Genomic DNA, 13,371 nt, shown 5'->3' on the forward strand with positions numbered 1-13,371 from the left:
GAAAATAAAAAATTGTAGTAGCCATTGTTCATTTTCTGTTATCTGGTTTTGAAGTCCTGTAATGCTTTCATTCTTTTGAATGGTTTTATACTATTTTGTTATGTTTAATGTTATTGTGTGTGAAGGTATGGTCAACTATTTTGAAGAAAACAAGAGACATAGTAGCCATTGTTGATTTTCTGTTGTCTTGTAAAGTCCTGTGCTGCTGATTTACTTTGTTCTGTTTTGGGTTTTTGTTTGTTTTATTCTCTTTAAAATAAGAAAAAAATATAAAAATGTGGAACTCAGAAAAAAATACTGATTGTGATCTTGGGTGGGCATTAGATGATGCTATCTGACCGGGATAGAAGCAAAAGTCTCTAGAGGGAGGGCCTCTGTGACCAAATTCAGGCAATAGCTAGCTGGAGCCAGTTCAACTGGCTGGGAGTAGATGAGTTGTGAGCAGGGAGTGAAACTATAGGTGTTGACAGCAACTGAGGCAATCAATGAGAGTGCCAAGGAAAAATTCTCAGGAAGAATGGGTCACTTTTGTTCCTTTGAGATATAAGGAGTGGTTTCTTTTTATTTTTCACTCCTTAACCTCAGAAAAGCCCTTTTTTCCTTCAATCAGGGACTGTGTATTTTGACTAATTAGTTTCAATCTCTGACTTTCTTTGTGTATGTGGTATACTCTTGAACAATGGCACAACAGACAAAGTGTGAATCCCCCTCAGAGAGAGACCATTCAGATGCCCACCTGGCTGTGCTCCTCTGAGAGACGTAGGCATGACTTAGCTAAGGAGAGTGTGAGGCCTCCATTATGCCATATGTTGATCACTACAGAACCACAGATGAGGTCCAATTAGCCACCATGATCATTATGTCCCAGTGTTGGTGCACAAATGTATCATCATATAGTTTACACTCTCTTCCACTCACAGATTCATTCAACAGGCATTCAGAGGTTCTCCTCCCTTTGGGGTCTAGTGTAAACTGTTTGAATAGGGATCCAGGAATCATTCTCCAGAACTCTGAGGGGACTCAAGAAATCTCAAGGGTGAGTTTCCTGTCAGGACTTAGAGAGGTCCTTGCTCCATCTGCAAGGGCCACAACAAGTGACCAAAGAGGTTGGCGTAGTTGGTCTTTCTGGCTGATCCAAAAAATGTTATACCAAACAGAAACACTGAGACAACATCCAGGATTTGGAGACAGATTTATTTATGTCAATGAACACTGAATGGAATCATTCCCAAAATATGAGACTCTGATCTCTGGTGGCCTAGTGATTATATGGGATAAGTAAGCAAGACATGCAGAGGCAAAAGGCTTGAAAATTGGGGATTGGTTTTTACAATATGCATCCTACTGACCAGCTATGCATCACAGTGGCTAGCCATTTTTTAAAAATTTTATTTAAAAAAGACTAAACAAAACAGAAAATGGATAGAAATAATACATACTTTCAAAGAAAAAAATAAACAGTAAGAAAACACTAGTTGATGATTACAGATTGTCCTCTTACAAATATTTATTCAAGATACTAAAGTGGAGCATATAAAGTGGGGATTGAAACAGTGAGACTGCAACCAGTTCTGTTCAACTATTCATCAAAAACTTATAAATATGGTTATCAATCCTATACACTTAAACATACATGCAGTTATCCATATCTTCAGTTATGTTGAGATTGAATGAACCCAATCAGTCTAATATCACTCTGAACAAAGAATAGTACTATTGCTGGGTTTCACATTATGACCCTCCAGGATCAGCATTGGGTACTTTAGTGTCTATTTTCTTTAAAGTATCTGTTTGCCTTCTCATGTATAGCTGAGTAGTACTCCATTGTATCAAAATACCACATCTTCTTTTATCCATTCTGTAGTTGGTGGGCATTTGGGTTGCTCCCAAGATTTGACTATTACAAATTGTGCTGCTATAAACATGGGTGCGTGATACTTTGAATTCTTCTGGGAAAATGCCCAGAAGGAAAATAGCTGGATTGAATGGGACCTCCAATCTTAGTCTTTTGAGCTATTTCCACAATGGCTATAGCAGTCTATACTCCCACCAACAATGGAAAAGAGCTCCTTTCTTCCCACAACCTTGCCAGCATTTGTAACTGGTTGATTTCTTGCTGACAGTCACTCTTTCTGGAGTGAGACAGAATGTCAGTGTTGCTTTAATTCGCATTTCTCAAATGACCAGTGGTATTGAATTTTTCTTCATATTTTTTTAAAAATGGGTGATTTTCTTTTTTTTTTTAAATTTTATTTAAGAGGAAAAAGAGAAAAACACAAAACAAAACAAAGCGGTATAAGGGTACACGTAATACAGAACTACAAAAAAAAAACAATAAGAAATCACCTGTTAATAGATTACATATTATCATCTTAGAAATAGTTGCTCAAATCACAGTATCAAAGAATACAAAGTGGACATTCAAACAGAGAGACTGCAAACAGCTGTGTTCAATGATCCAAAAACATTAATATAGTCAGCTATTTAACACCCCTAAACACACTTGCTGTTATATCCATTAGAGCTCTTTTTTCCCCCTCTCTTTTTTACAACAAAATTTACACAGAAAATGAGTGATTTTCACGTAACCAAGAAAATATAGTTTTCCATTTCTCTATGTTGAAGTATTTCACTTAAGCTAAAGAGATATTTGTCACACACATATCTTCTTAAAATTTAGAAATACAGATATAAAAACTAGCCCCCAAAATTCCTTAATGGAATGCAATTTCTTTCCAATAGGAAGCCTTCTAGTATTTGGCTTTTTCCTATTGCTTCTCTCTTTTTTGACTCTAGCCAATATACTAGAAATAACATAGAGCAAAGCAAACATACTAAATTCTAGGTGAGCCCCAAGGGTTGAGAAGGGAATGTACTCCAGGGAAAAGGGAGAAGCAATGACTCCTCCTTGGGAGAAACACAGGGGAGTTACATTAATCCCTGAAAGCAAGCAGATTTAACACCAATTCACCTGTTAAATACAACAAGGTACTGGAAAACAAGCTGCTGGCATCTCCAGAAATGAAAAAAGTACAGAGAACCACATAAATGCCCTCCCTCACCTGAAATTTCCCTCACAGAGCTGGTGAGAAGTTTGATGCTGGGTGATGGTCAACATCACTGTGCCTATCTCTCTCTCCAAGTCAACCCCAGAAAGCCATCTTCATCCATAAGAGAAACCTGAGTTAAATTCATGTTCCTTCTTTATAGATTTAGGTTCCATGAACAGATAAGTAATATATCTTGTGACTGAGTTTGTTCTGGGATTCCCTGGTTCCTAGAAGTTACAAATTTCCCTCTTCACATTGTTCTTGGTGTTTTATGTCTTGGCCTTGCTGGGAAATGGAGCCACTGTTTGTGCAGTAAGATGTGACCCACGACTAAACACCCCCATGGACTTTCTGTTGGGAAATTTTGTCTTCCTTGAGATCTGGTATGTTTCCTCCACTGTCCCTAACACGCTAGCCAACATGTTCTCCAAGACAAAGATCATCTCATTTTCTGGGTGCTTCCTTTAGTTCTAGTTCTTCTTTCTGCTAGGCACAGCTGAATGCCTTTTCCTGGCAGTAATGGCTTATGATGGTAATTTGGTTATCTGTTGCCCTCTGCCCTATCCCATCCTCATGACCAGGAAACACTGCCACACATTGGTGTCATTATTTTGGCTCAAGAGATTCCTTGTATATCCAATATCCATTTATTTCATCTCCGAACTTCCCTTCTCTGGTTTTAAGATCACTGATTACTTCTTGTGTGACATGGACCCATTGATGGCTTTGTCTTGTGTTCCAGATCCCATTACTGAAACTATTTTTTATGCTCAGAGATCCTTTGTTCTCTTTTTCACTATTATGTCTATTCTCCAATCTCATATTTCTTTCTTTTTTTATTTAAAGAGAGAAAAACAAAAAATAGAGAAAAAAGGATAGAAATAAAACAGAAGTACAGAAAAATAAACAGTAAGAAATCACTAGTTGATAAGTTACATATTGTCATCTTAGAAATAGTTGTTCAGGTTACAAAATTAAAGCATACAAAGTGACATTCAAATAGTGACTGCCAACAATTCTGCTCAATGATCCAACAAAAACTTAGTAATATGGTTATCAGTCCTACACACTTGTTTTTTATCTTAAAGAAGGTAAGATTAAACATATCAAAACAGTTCATAGAGAAATAATTTAAAGAATTACAGATTTCAAAGCAAGTCCACTGGAGGTCTTCACTATCTTATTGTCTCTAGTTTTCTTCCAAATAGTTGTCCCCATCTTCACACACATTGAATACATACTGCATATTATAGAACTAATCAAATCATTACAGGATTATGAAGGCTTTTTAGGTCTTCAAGATCTGACATTGGGAAGTCAATAATGACTACCATAATGTCTCTTATCCTCTTTGTAGTAGCTGCCCTTATCTTTACGTATGCTGAAATTGAACTTAAGAGACTAGACTAATATCACTCTGAACAGTGAAAAATAGTATTGCTATATTTTACATCATAATGTTACAGAATTAGCATTGGGTTTCTTAGTGTCTCTTCTTCTTCAGAGTATCTGTTCATTACATCTTGCATTATATAATCTGTTCCCATAAATAGTTTAAAAAATTCTTCCCAGGTGTGAATTTCTACATGCATATCTATCCTTTCTGTATTATAGGGAAAAACAGATCATAACAAGACAACAAAACAAATTCCTAGAAAAACATGCAATGAAAAAGACACATAAGACCACAATATTAGGTGATCGACCATAGTTACTATGCTTTCTCTTGTTATTTTCAATAGACTTGTCCACATCATCAGGCTTAATATAGTTAAGCATAGTATTACATAGCTATTTTTATAAAAACACAACTTTAAAAACATTGTAGGACTTGAGAGCGTTAATAATCAAAACTGGTATGGATATCTTTTACATCTTGTCATCTTCAGAGTAGTTTTAGACTTGATACTATCAATAATACCAAATTTGAATAAAATCAGCCAAAGCAAAACCGTAGTCTAATAAACCAGATTCAAATAAGATTAGTCATAGTAAAACAATGTAAGTAATACAGGGTTTCAGTTTAAGTTAATAGGAAATTAAGGATAGTTACGATGGTATAACCTGCTATTTTTTGGATTAGATGTCTGTGCCCTCAAATCTGATGAGTGGACAGACCGGAACAAAATAAAATCAAACTAAACAGTGTGATAAGACTACTGTGACTTTTAAATCCTGATACACTACTAATAATGATCTCTGCCTTCATTTTTAAGGCTGTTTTTCACCTTTCTCCTTCTCAGGATGCTTTGTATATTTTGGGTCTCACTAGCCCCCTTAGTTTTCAGATTAGGGGGCCATCCCATTGTCTATCTGAGTGTTGTTGAACCTTTCTACGCCTGAGCTTGATCTTGAGCTGTAAGACTTTACTCACTAAAGTCATAGGGTTTTCCTTCCTTCCAGCTGTGTAGTTCTACATGGCCCAAAAGTGTCATAGCTTTCCAATCTATCTGCAGCTGCTGGATGAGTTGTCCCTATTTCTCTCTGGTTTCCTGTCACAAATAGCTTTGCTTTCTCATCTTTGACTTTCAGTTTATTAACCCTCCTTCACTTGAGTGTATTTCACATTCAGAGCATCTTGATGGAGCCTGCCTCCTAATATATTCTGCCTGTTTTATTTTAGTATATCAAGGCTTTCTATATTAAAGATTATAGCTTACCATCTCTGCCTCATGTCTGCTACTCCACTTTACTGCTAGAATTTGTCCACCTTACTCCCTCATTCACTGTCTGCCCAGTTCATTGAGGCCTCTCTGCCACTGTTGCTGGAATCATGGTATCCCTTCCCCTCTCACTCTGGAATGTCCTTCAGCATTCTTTGTAGGGTTGGGTTGGTGGCCATGAACTCCCACCGTTCCTCCTTGTCTTGGAAACATCTTATTTCTCCATTAATTTTGAGACAGGGTTTTTGTGGGTACATCAGTCTTGGTTGCAAATTATTTTCTTTCGGGACTTGGACTATTTCCCCCAGGCTCTTCTTGATTTGAGAGTTTGTGTTGATAAGTCTGTTGTTATTTTGATAATTTTTCCATTGTGGGTAACCTGCTTCTTTTCCCTGGCTGCTTTTAGTATTCTGTTCTTTTGGTGGATTTCTGGGATCTTGATTATTATATGTCTGGGTGTAGGTCTGTTTTGGTTGTAGGTGGCTGGAGTTCCATATGCCTCATTTATCTGGTATCATTTCTTTTTCCTATGCTTTGGAAGTTTTCCTTTATTATATCTATGAATGTTCTTTGCAGTTCATTTTTGGTTACTCCTGCTTCTTCACTCACATGCGTACTTTATTCTTAAGTTATGTATCCTTTTGTCCTCTTCTAGCCTTTGAATTGTTTCTTTCTGGTTCCTCATTATTTTTAAGAGGTCTTTTCTTTCACGATCATATATCATAAATCTCTCTTCAAGTTTCAAAAGGCTAACTTTAGTTTCTGTCAAGGCATTTTGCCAGTTTTCAATGGAGTTTTTAGTTTCCTGGTAATCTCTTTGGATCTGTTTCATATATTCTAGATTATGTTTAAATTCTTCATCAGAGGTTTCTCTTTCTTTTCTGATTTCCTCTGTTCTTCCATCTGTGTTCTCTTGAGAGGGGCTTATCATTTCTTTAATTAATCTTTTTATATCTTGCCTCACTTGGATCAGAAGTATAGTTTTAAATTCATCTATGAGGTCATGAAGGTATTTATTTTGGCTGATGCTGTGTCTACTATTGGATGGTTAATGTGCTGGTTCCCTTCTGCGTTTACTTCTCCTGGCCTTATTTTCCCAGGTTTGGCAGCTGGAGGTTTTTTTTTTATTTCTATCTCTTGTCATGTTTCTGGTTTCTTTCAGACTGATGTGTCCTGGGGGTCTCTGGCCCTCTCCATATTGCTTAGGGTCTTTCTGAAGTGTGCTGACTGGGGTTTTGCTGCCCTCCCCAATCTGCTGTTATCTGAGGTACATGCAGGGATGCAATGGTGCAGGCTAGCCTCAAACCTCTGAGCCAGTCAATCTGCAAGTTAAGCTGTACCTTGTGGATGTCAGAGTTGTGGCAATTTTGTACCTGCTTATTGGGTCCCAACCAGAGTTGTAGCTCAGCCCCAACAGACCCTGCCAGTTCTCTCTGCACCAGGGGTGGCTGACTCATGTCGCCATGGCATCGTCCTCCACCAGTCCTCTCTGAGTCACTGATGCCACCGCAGTGCCAGGTTCTGCCCAATTCCAAGATGTCCTCCAGCCAGTGACAGCAACCATGGGACCCAATCCCTAGCACTCACCGAGAATCAATGAAGTTCTTCCTCTTGGGTCCACTGCACACTCTGCTGCATGTCTTCACTGTGCTCCTAGCACAGCACAGATCAGTCCACAGAAAATTGCATGGTGCCTGGCTTCAGAGCCCAAGTGTATGGTCCTCTCGCAGTCTCCTCTGGCATGGCCAGGTGGCTCTGGCTGCTTTGCGGGGCCCCAGGTCCCAATTTCCAGCAGTCGCCGAGAGCAATATAGCTCTTCCCCTTGGATCCACTGCTCACTGCACCTTGTCCTCCCGTTAAGGGCATGGGACTCCTGTTATCGGTAGCCATGGTGACCTTCGATTCTCCAGGCATGCCTACTACAGTGCCGAACGGGTCTCAGTGAATGCATCTGGCCTCAGCTCTCCATGCTTTTCCTTCCTCTTCCTAGTTTTATTTTTCCCTTCGGTTACTGCCTTGGTTAATAAGAATCATTATCCATTTGTCTGGCCCTCTTCATGTTGTCATATCCTAGCATCTGATCTGATTTCTCCATCCAACCCCCTAGCAAGCTGCCATTCTTTTCAACTCCTTATATTTTTCTGAAGGAAATTATAAGTGAGCTACATCACAGTTCTTTTTATTTTGAAAGTGGGTCTCGTTAGGTTGTCAAGGCTTGCCTAGAACTTTTGATCAGTCTCCTAAGCAATTGGGAGTACAGGCATGTGCCACTACACCAGCACTTACTACTTCTTCCTTTTGAAAACTTTCAGTATATTTTCTTCCAGCTTTTTGAAATGTGTAATTCATTATTGTTATCTATAGTCACCCCAGTGTGCAACAGCATTCCAGAACTTCTTATCTCTGTCTATCACTGATCATTTTTATTGCAAAAAATTTTTACTTACAAAAATAACAAGTAGTTGTGGTAACAAATTCAAGCAATTTGGAAGTATATAAAAATGATGGATTTTCCATTTTCACTTGCATTCCCACTAGTCTTGGTCTCTGTGCCTTAAAGTCAACTAATCTAACTTCTTTTGTCTGACAATTAATACTTCCGTTCTATGGCCTCACTACCCCTGTCTTACCTGTTTTTCATTATTTTTCATCACAAGCCCTCAGCTCTAGTTAGATCAGTCATGGTATTCTGCTCATCTATTCTGATTTTCTGTAGGGATTTTTTTTGTTGTGAATGAATGTTGGACAATATCAAAAGCTTTTTCTACATCTGTTGAGATGATCATATGATTTTTTGCTTTGGCTGGGTTGATACAGTACTGCATTTATTGATTTGCATATGTTGAACCATCCCTGCATTCCTGAAATAAATCACACTTGGTCATTGTGTATAACCTTATTGATGATTTGTGGCAATCTCTTTCCTAGTATTTTAATGAGGATTTTTGTATCTATGTTCATTAGATACATTGGCCTATGGTTCTCTTTTTTGGTTGGAGTTTTCTCTGGTTTGGTGTAAGGTAACAACTCCAGAAATTAGTTAGAGAGAATTTCTCTCCTTTCAATTTCATTAAAGAGTTTGAGGAGTACTGCTATTTAATGTTCTCTAAATGTCTTATAGAATTTAGCCATGAATCCATCAGTACCTTGGATTTTCTTTGTTGGTAAGTTTTTATTACATTTTTAATTTCATTAACTGATATTGGGTTATTCAGAATTTTATGTCTTCATGATTCAGCATTGGTAATTCATACAATTATAGGAATCTGACCATTTCTTCTGCATTTTCCAAATTATGTGAGTAAAGGTTTTTAAGTAGTTATTAATAATCTTCAGAACTTCCACAGGTTGTATAGTAGTTTCATGCTTTTTATTCCTCATTGCTTGAGTTTGAGTTTTTTCTTTCCTTTTCTTGATAAGGTTGGGTAGGGATTTATCAATTTTATTTATTCTTTCAAAGAACTAACTCTTCAATTCATTAATTCTTTATATCACTTTTTTAGTCTCAATTGCATTAATTTCATCTCTGATATTTATAATTTCCTCCTTTTTATGAGCTTTGGGCTGAACTTGGCCTTTTTTTCTAGAAGCTTGAGGTTGTTTGTGCTCATTCTGTTTTCTTGATGTGATAATTCACTGCTATAAATTTCCCTTTTAGGACTGGTTTCATTATATCCCACAGATTCTTGCATGTTGTATTTGCATTTTTGTTTAATTTCAGATATCATTTAACTTCTTTAATTTTGTCTGGTCTATTGGTTGTTCAGGAGGAGGTTATTTAATTTTACAGACTTTTGCAGTTTCTTTTGCCATTAATTTCCAATTTCATTGCACTGTGATCAGATAATATGCATGCGATAATTTCAGTTCCTTTTCATTTACTTAAACATGTTCTATGGGCTAGTATATGACCTATTTTAGAGAATGTCCTGTTCAACTGGGAATAATATGTATTCTGATGTTATTGAGTGGAACACTGTAAACATCTACTAAGTCCATTTGTTCACTCATTTTTTATTGAGTTCTGCTTTCTCTTTGCTCTTTTTTTGTGTAGTTGATCTATCTCTTTGTGACACAGGGGTATTAAGGTTCTCTGTTACAGTTGTGTGGTTACATATTTGACATTTAATGTCTATTAATATTTGCCTTATATACTTTGGTGATCCCATATTTGGTGTATATATATTTATGAGTGTTATCTCTTCCTCTTGAATTTTCCCTTAACAAGAATGTAGTGACCTTCTTTATTTTTATCATTCTTGGTTTGAAGTTCATATTGTCTGCAGACAAAATACTCCTAATTTTTTCTGGGTTCTTGTTGCATGGAGTATTGTTTTCCATCTTTTGACTTTCAGTATATGAGTTTCTTTTTGAATTAAATGTTTCATGTATATAACATATTGTTGGATCTTGTTTCTTGATCCATTTTGCCAATCTGTATCTTTCAATTGGTGAATTGAAGCAATTTACATTGATGATTATATCTGATATGTATTGGTTTGGTTTCCTCATGTTATTTTCCTGTCATTGATTCCTTGCTTTTCCCCTCTGTTTAGCTTCTGCCCTGCCTGATAGTTTCTTTCTGATGTTGTTTTTAGAATTGTGGTCATTTTTATCTCTATCTAGAATATCGTTCAGTATTCTTTGTAGGGTTGGTTTGGTGGTCATGAATGTCTTCTATTGTTCTTTGTTATAGAAGTTATCTCATTTCTCCATTAATTCTAAAAGATAGTTTTGTAGGGTAATCAATCTAGGTTGGAGGTTTTTTCTCAGGCCTTAAAAAATTTCACTCCAAGCTGTTTTTGGCTTGAGGGTTTGTATTGAGAATTTGGTCATGAGTATAATGAGTTTTCTTTTATAAATGATTTTTTCTCAAGCAGCTTTTAATATTCTGTTTTTGTACTGAATTTCTGATTATTATATGTCTAGGTGTAGATTTATTTTGATTATGGCTCTTTGGAGTTCTATGTGCCTCACTTACCTATATGTCAGATTCTGTTTCCATGCTTGGGAAACTTTCTATTACTTCTGCAAATAATTTTTTTAAAATGTCATTTGTGTTGACTCCTTATCAGCCTTATTTTTTGCACTATTTTGTAGCTATTGAATTGTTATTTCATAGTCTCATGTTACATTCCAGAAATCTTTCCTTTTGTGATAGGCAGCCATGATCCTGTCTTCAAGGTGTGAAAGTCTATCTTCAGTTTTGTTCAATAGGTTTTGCCTGCTTTTAATGGAATCTTTAATTTCCTGAATATCTTTTTGAATGTGTTTCATGCATTTCTTTCCTATATTGTTCATTCAGGGTTTCCATCATTTTCCTGTGCTCCTCTATTTTTATCTATGTTTTCTCTAGTTATGCTGAGCAATTCTTTCATTATGGTTCACTGATTTTTATCTGAGAAATTATTTCTTATCTGAGTCCTTTTATAGCCTCATGGATTTGATTCTTCACAATTCAGAATTCACAATTCAGAAATTTCAAGTGTATGTCTTCCAGTTTATTCTATGTTAATGTCTCCTATATCTGTTCTGGATGAGCTGGAGGTCTGAAGTTGCATTTTGCCATTTCATATTATATCTATTTCAGAAAAATTTAATTTTGTACTGAGTGATGATGCTTATGAATTTTTGTAGTAGGTAGCTGTATCACTCATATTAAGGTCTCCCAGGGAAAAGTCTGTTATTCAGCAATTTCTTCCATGTGTAGGAGTTTCTTAGTTTGTGTCCATCCCCATAGTTTTTCTTCCTTCTTGATGTTTTCCTGTCACTGGTAAATAATGAACTACCACTGTGCTTTAAGATGATTTCTCACTTGTTCTGGCATCTTGCAGGAACTACATGTGCTAAAATTGAAAACTTTCTTGAGGTTATGACGCAACATATGGTCTGGAATTAATTTTAAGCATACTTTGTATGTAAATAATGATAAACTAGTAGAGATGACCATAGTTGTCTGGTCTTGATTGCTTCAAAACACACACAAAAAAAATCCCATAGAACTGCACATCACTGGAAGTGACCTTCAATGTATGCAAACTAAAAAAGAATCAGCTGGGGGTATAAGGAAATCCCAAACTGAATAGAAACTTTGGGAAATGAGTCCAACTACATTAAAATTGTATAACAGAACTGCACTACAGGTAGTAGAAAGGAACTTATTTAAGTATTTATTTATTTATTTTTTGGTATTGGGAATCAAACTCAGGACCTTGCACTTGCCAGGCAGGTACTTATTCTTTTGAGCTATATCTCTGACTTAACTAATTTAAAATGATGTTTTGAAAGAAAATGTGGTATTTATACACAGTGGAGTTCTACTCTGCCATAAAACAGATAAACGAGTCATTTGTAGAAAAATGGATGCACCTTGTGACCATAATTTATAAGTGAAATAAATCAGACACACAAACTAAATATGTTTTCTTTTTATATGAGAGGCCCGGTATTTTGTTAAGAGCAAAATAAAAGAAAATTGGAAGTAGAAAGATAAAATCTTTTACAAATGGTAAGGGGATCAAAAGAATGAGAAGGAACAGGAGAAGAAGGGAATGAAAAAGAACTAAGATATATTGTTTATATGTACCAATTCCTTATGATGTATGTACTGAAAATATGCACTAATAGGAAATAAAAATTGATGAAAAAATGGGTTTTGATTTGAAATACTAAGGTTGAAAACAAACAATTGTACATAAACACTATACTTGGTATTTTTGTTCACAGAAGTATGTCTAATTCTGAATTTGCTTCTAAACAGCTTCACCTTTATTATACTGAGTTTGAATAAATAAGTAAATAAATGTTTGATGGTAGGATCCAGGTTTATAACTGCATTAGTCTCCTATTGCTACTACAAAAAATTACCACAAATGCAGTTGCTTAAAACAACATACAAATGTTACCTTACAGTTCTGAAGTCAGAAGTTCAAAATTAGTGATGAGGTCAGCAGAGATTGTTCCCGTCTTAATTACCTTTCTCTCGTTGCTGAGACAAAATACCTGATGCCCCAAATTAAGTAAGGAAAGGTTTACTTAACTCACAGTTTGTGGAAGTTCCAGTCCATAATCAGCTAGCTCCAAGGCAGGGTGGCATGGAAGAGGGTCAACAGTTCATGGTGGCAGAAGACAGCAAAAGCAACGAGAGTAAAAGGGAGGAATGTGAAGACTCTTTTTGTCCCTTATATTGTATGTTGTTCTGGCCCTTATATTGTAGGGTGGGTATAGCCCTCACACCTATAATCCCAGTGTTGGACCATAAATCAATCACAAATTCTTGAAGCCTGCCCCCATGACTACATGAGGCTTTGTGGGTACATCTAGACACAAACCATAACAGTTCCCTCTTGAAAGCTCTGGAGAATCTGTTTCCTTTGATTTATCCAGCTTTTATGGGCCAACTACATTCCTTGGCTAACAGCCACCCTCCCCCCCCTCTATCTGTCTGTCTTTCTCTCTCACCAGGGATCAAACTCACAACCTCACACTTGCCACACAGGCACCTACAACACTGAGCTAAATCTCCAGCCCAGATAATGGCCTTTTTATCCTTCTTCAAATATAATAGTATAACATCTTGAAATCTCAACTTCCTCCCACTCATCCTGGCCTTAGGTATCACATTGCCCTTTTTGTCTCTGACTCTCCTAACTTCTTCT

The 13,371-nt window shown here is 36.5% G+C and overlaps 1 pseudogene; it reads left to right on the forward strand.

Moving 5' to 3' along the window:
• Nucleotides 1-3,206: 3,206 nt before the first annotated feature.
• Nucleotides 3,207-7,599, forward strand: LOC106028632 (olfactory receptor 11H4-like; annotated as a pseudogene).
• The last annotated feature ends 5,772 nt before the right edge of the window (nt 7,600-13,371 follow it).

The sequence above is a fragment of the Cavia porcellus genome, unplaced genomic scaffold, assembly GCF_034190915.1.
Source record: "Cavia porcellus strain 051 isolate PalLab524CR breed Dunkin Hartley unplaced genomic scaffold, mCavPor4.1 scaffold_26, whole genome shotgun sequence".
Taxonomy (NCBI): Eukaryota; Metazoa; Chordata; class Mammalia; order Rodentia; family Caviidae; genus Cavia; species Cavia porcellus.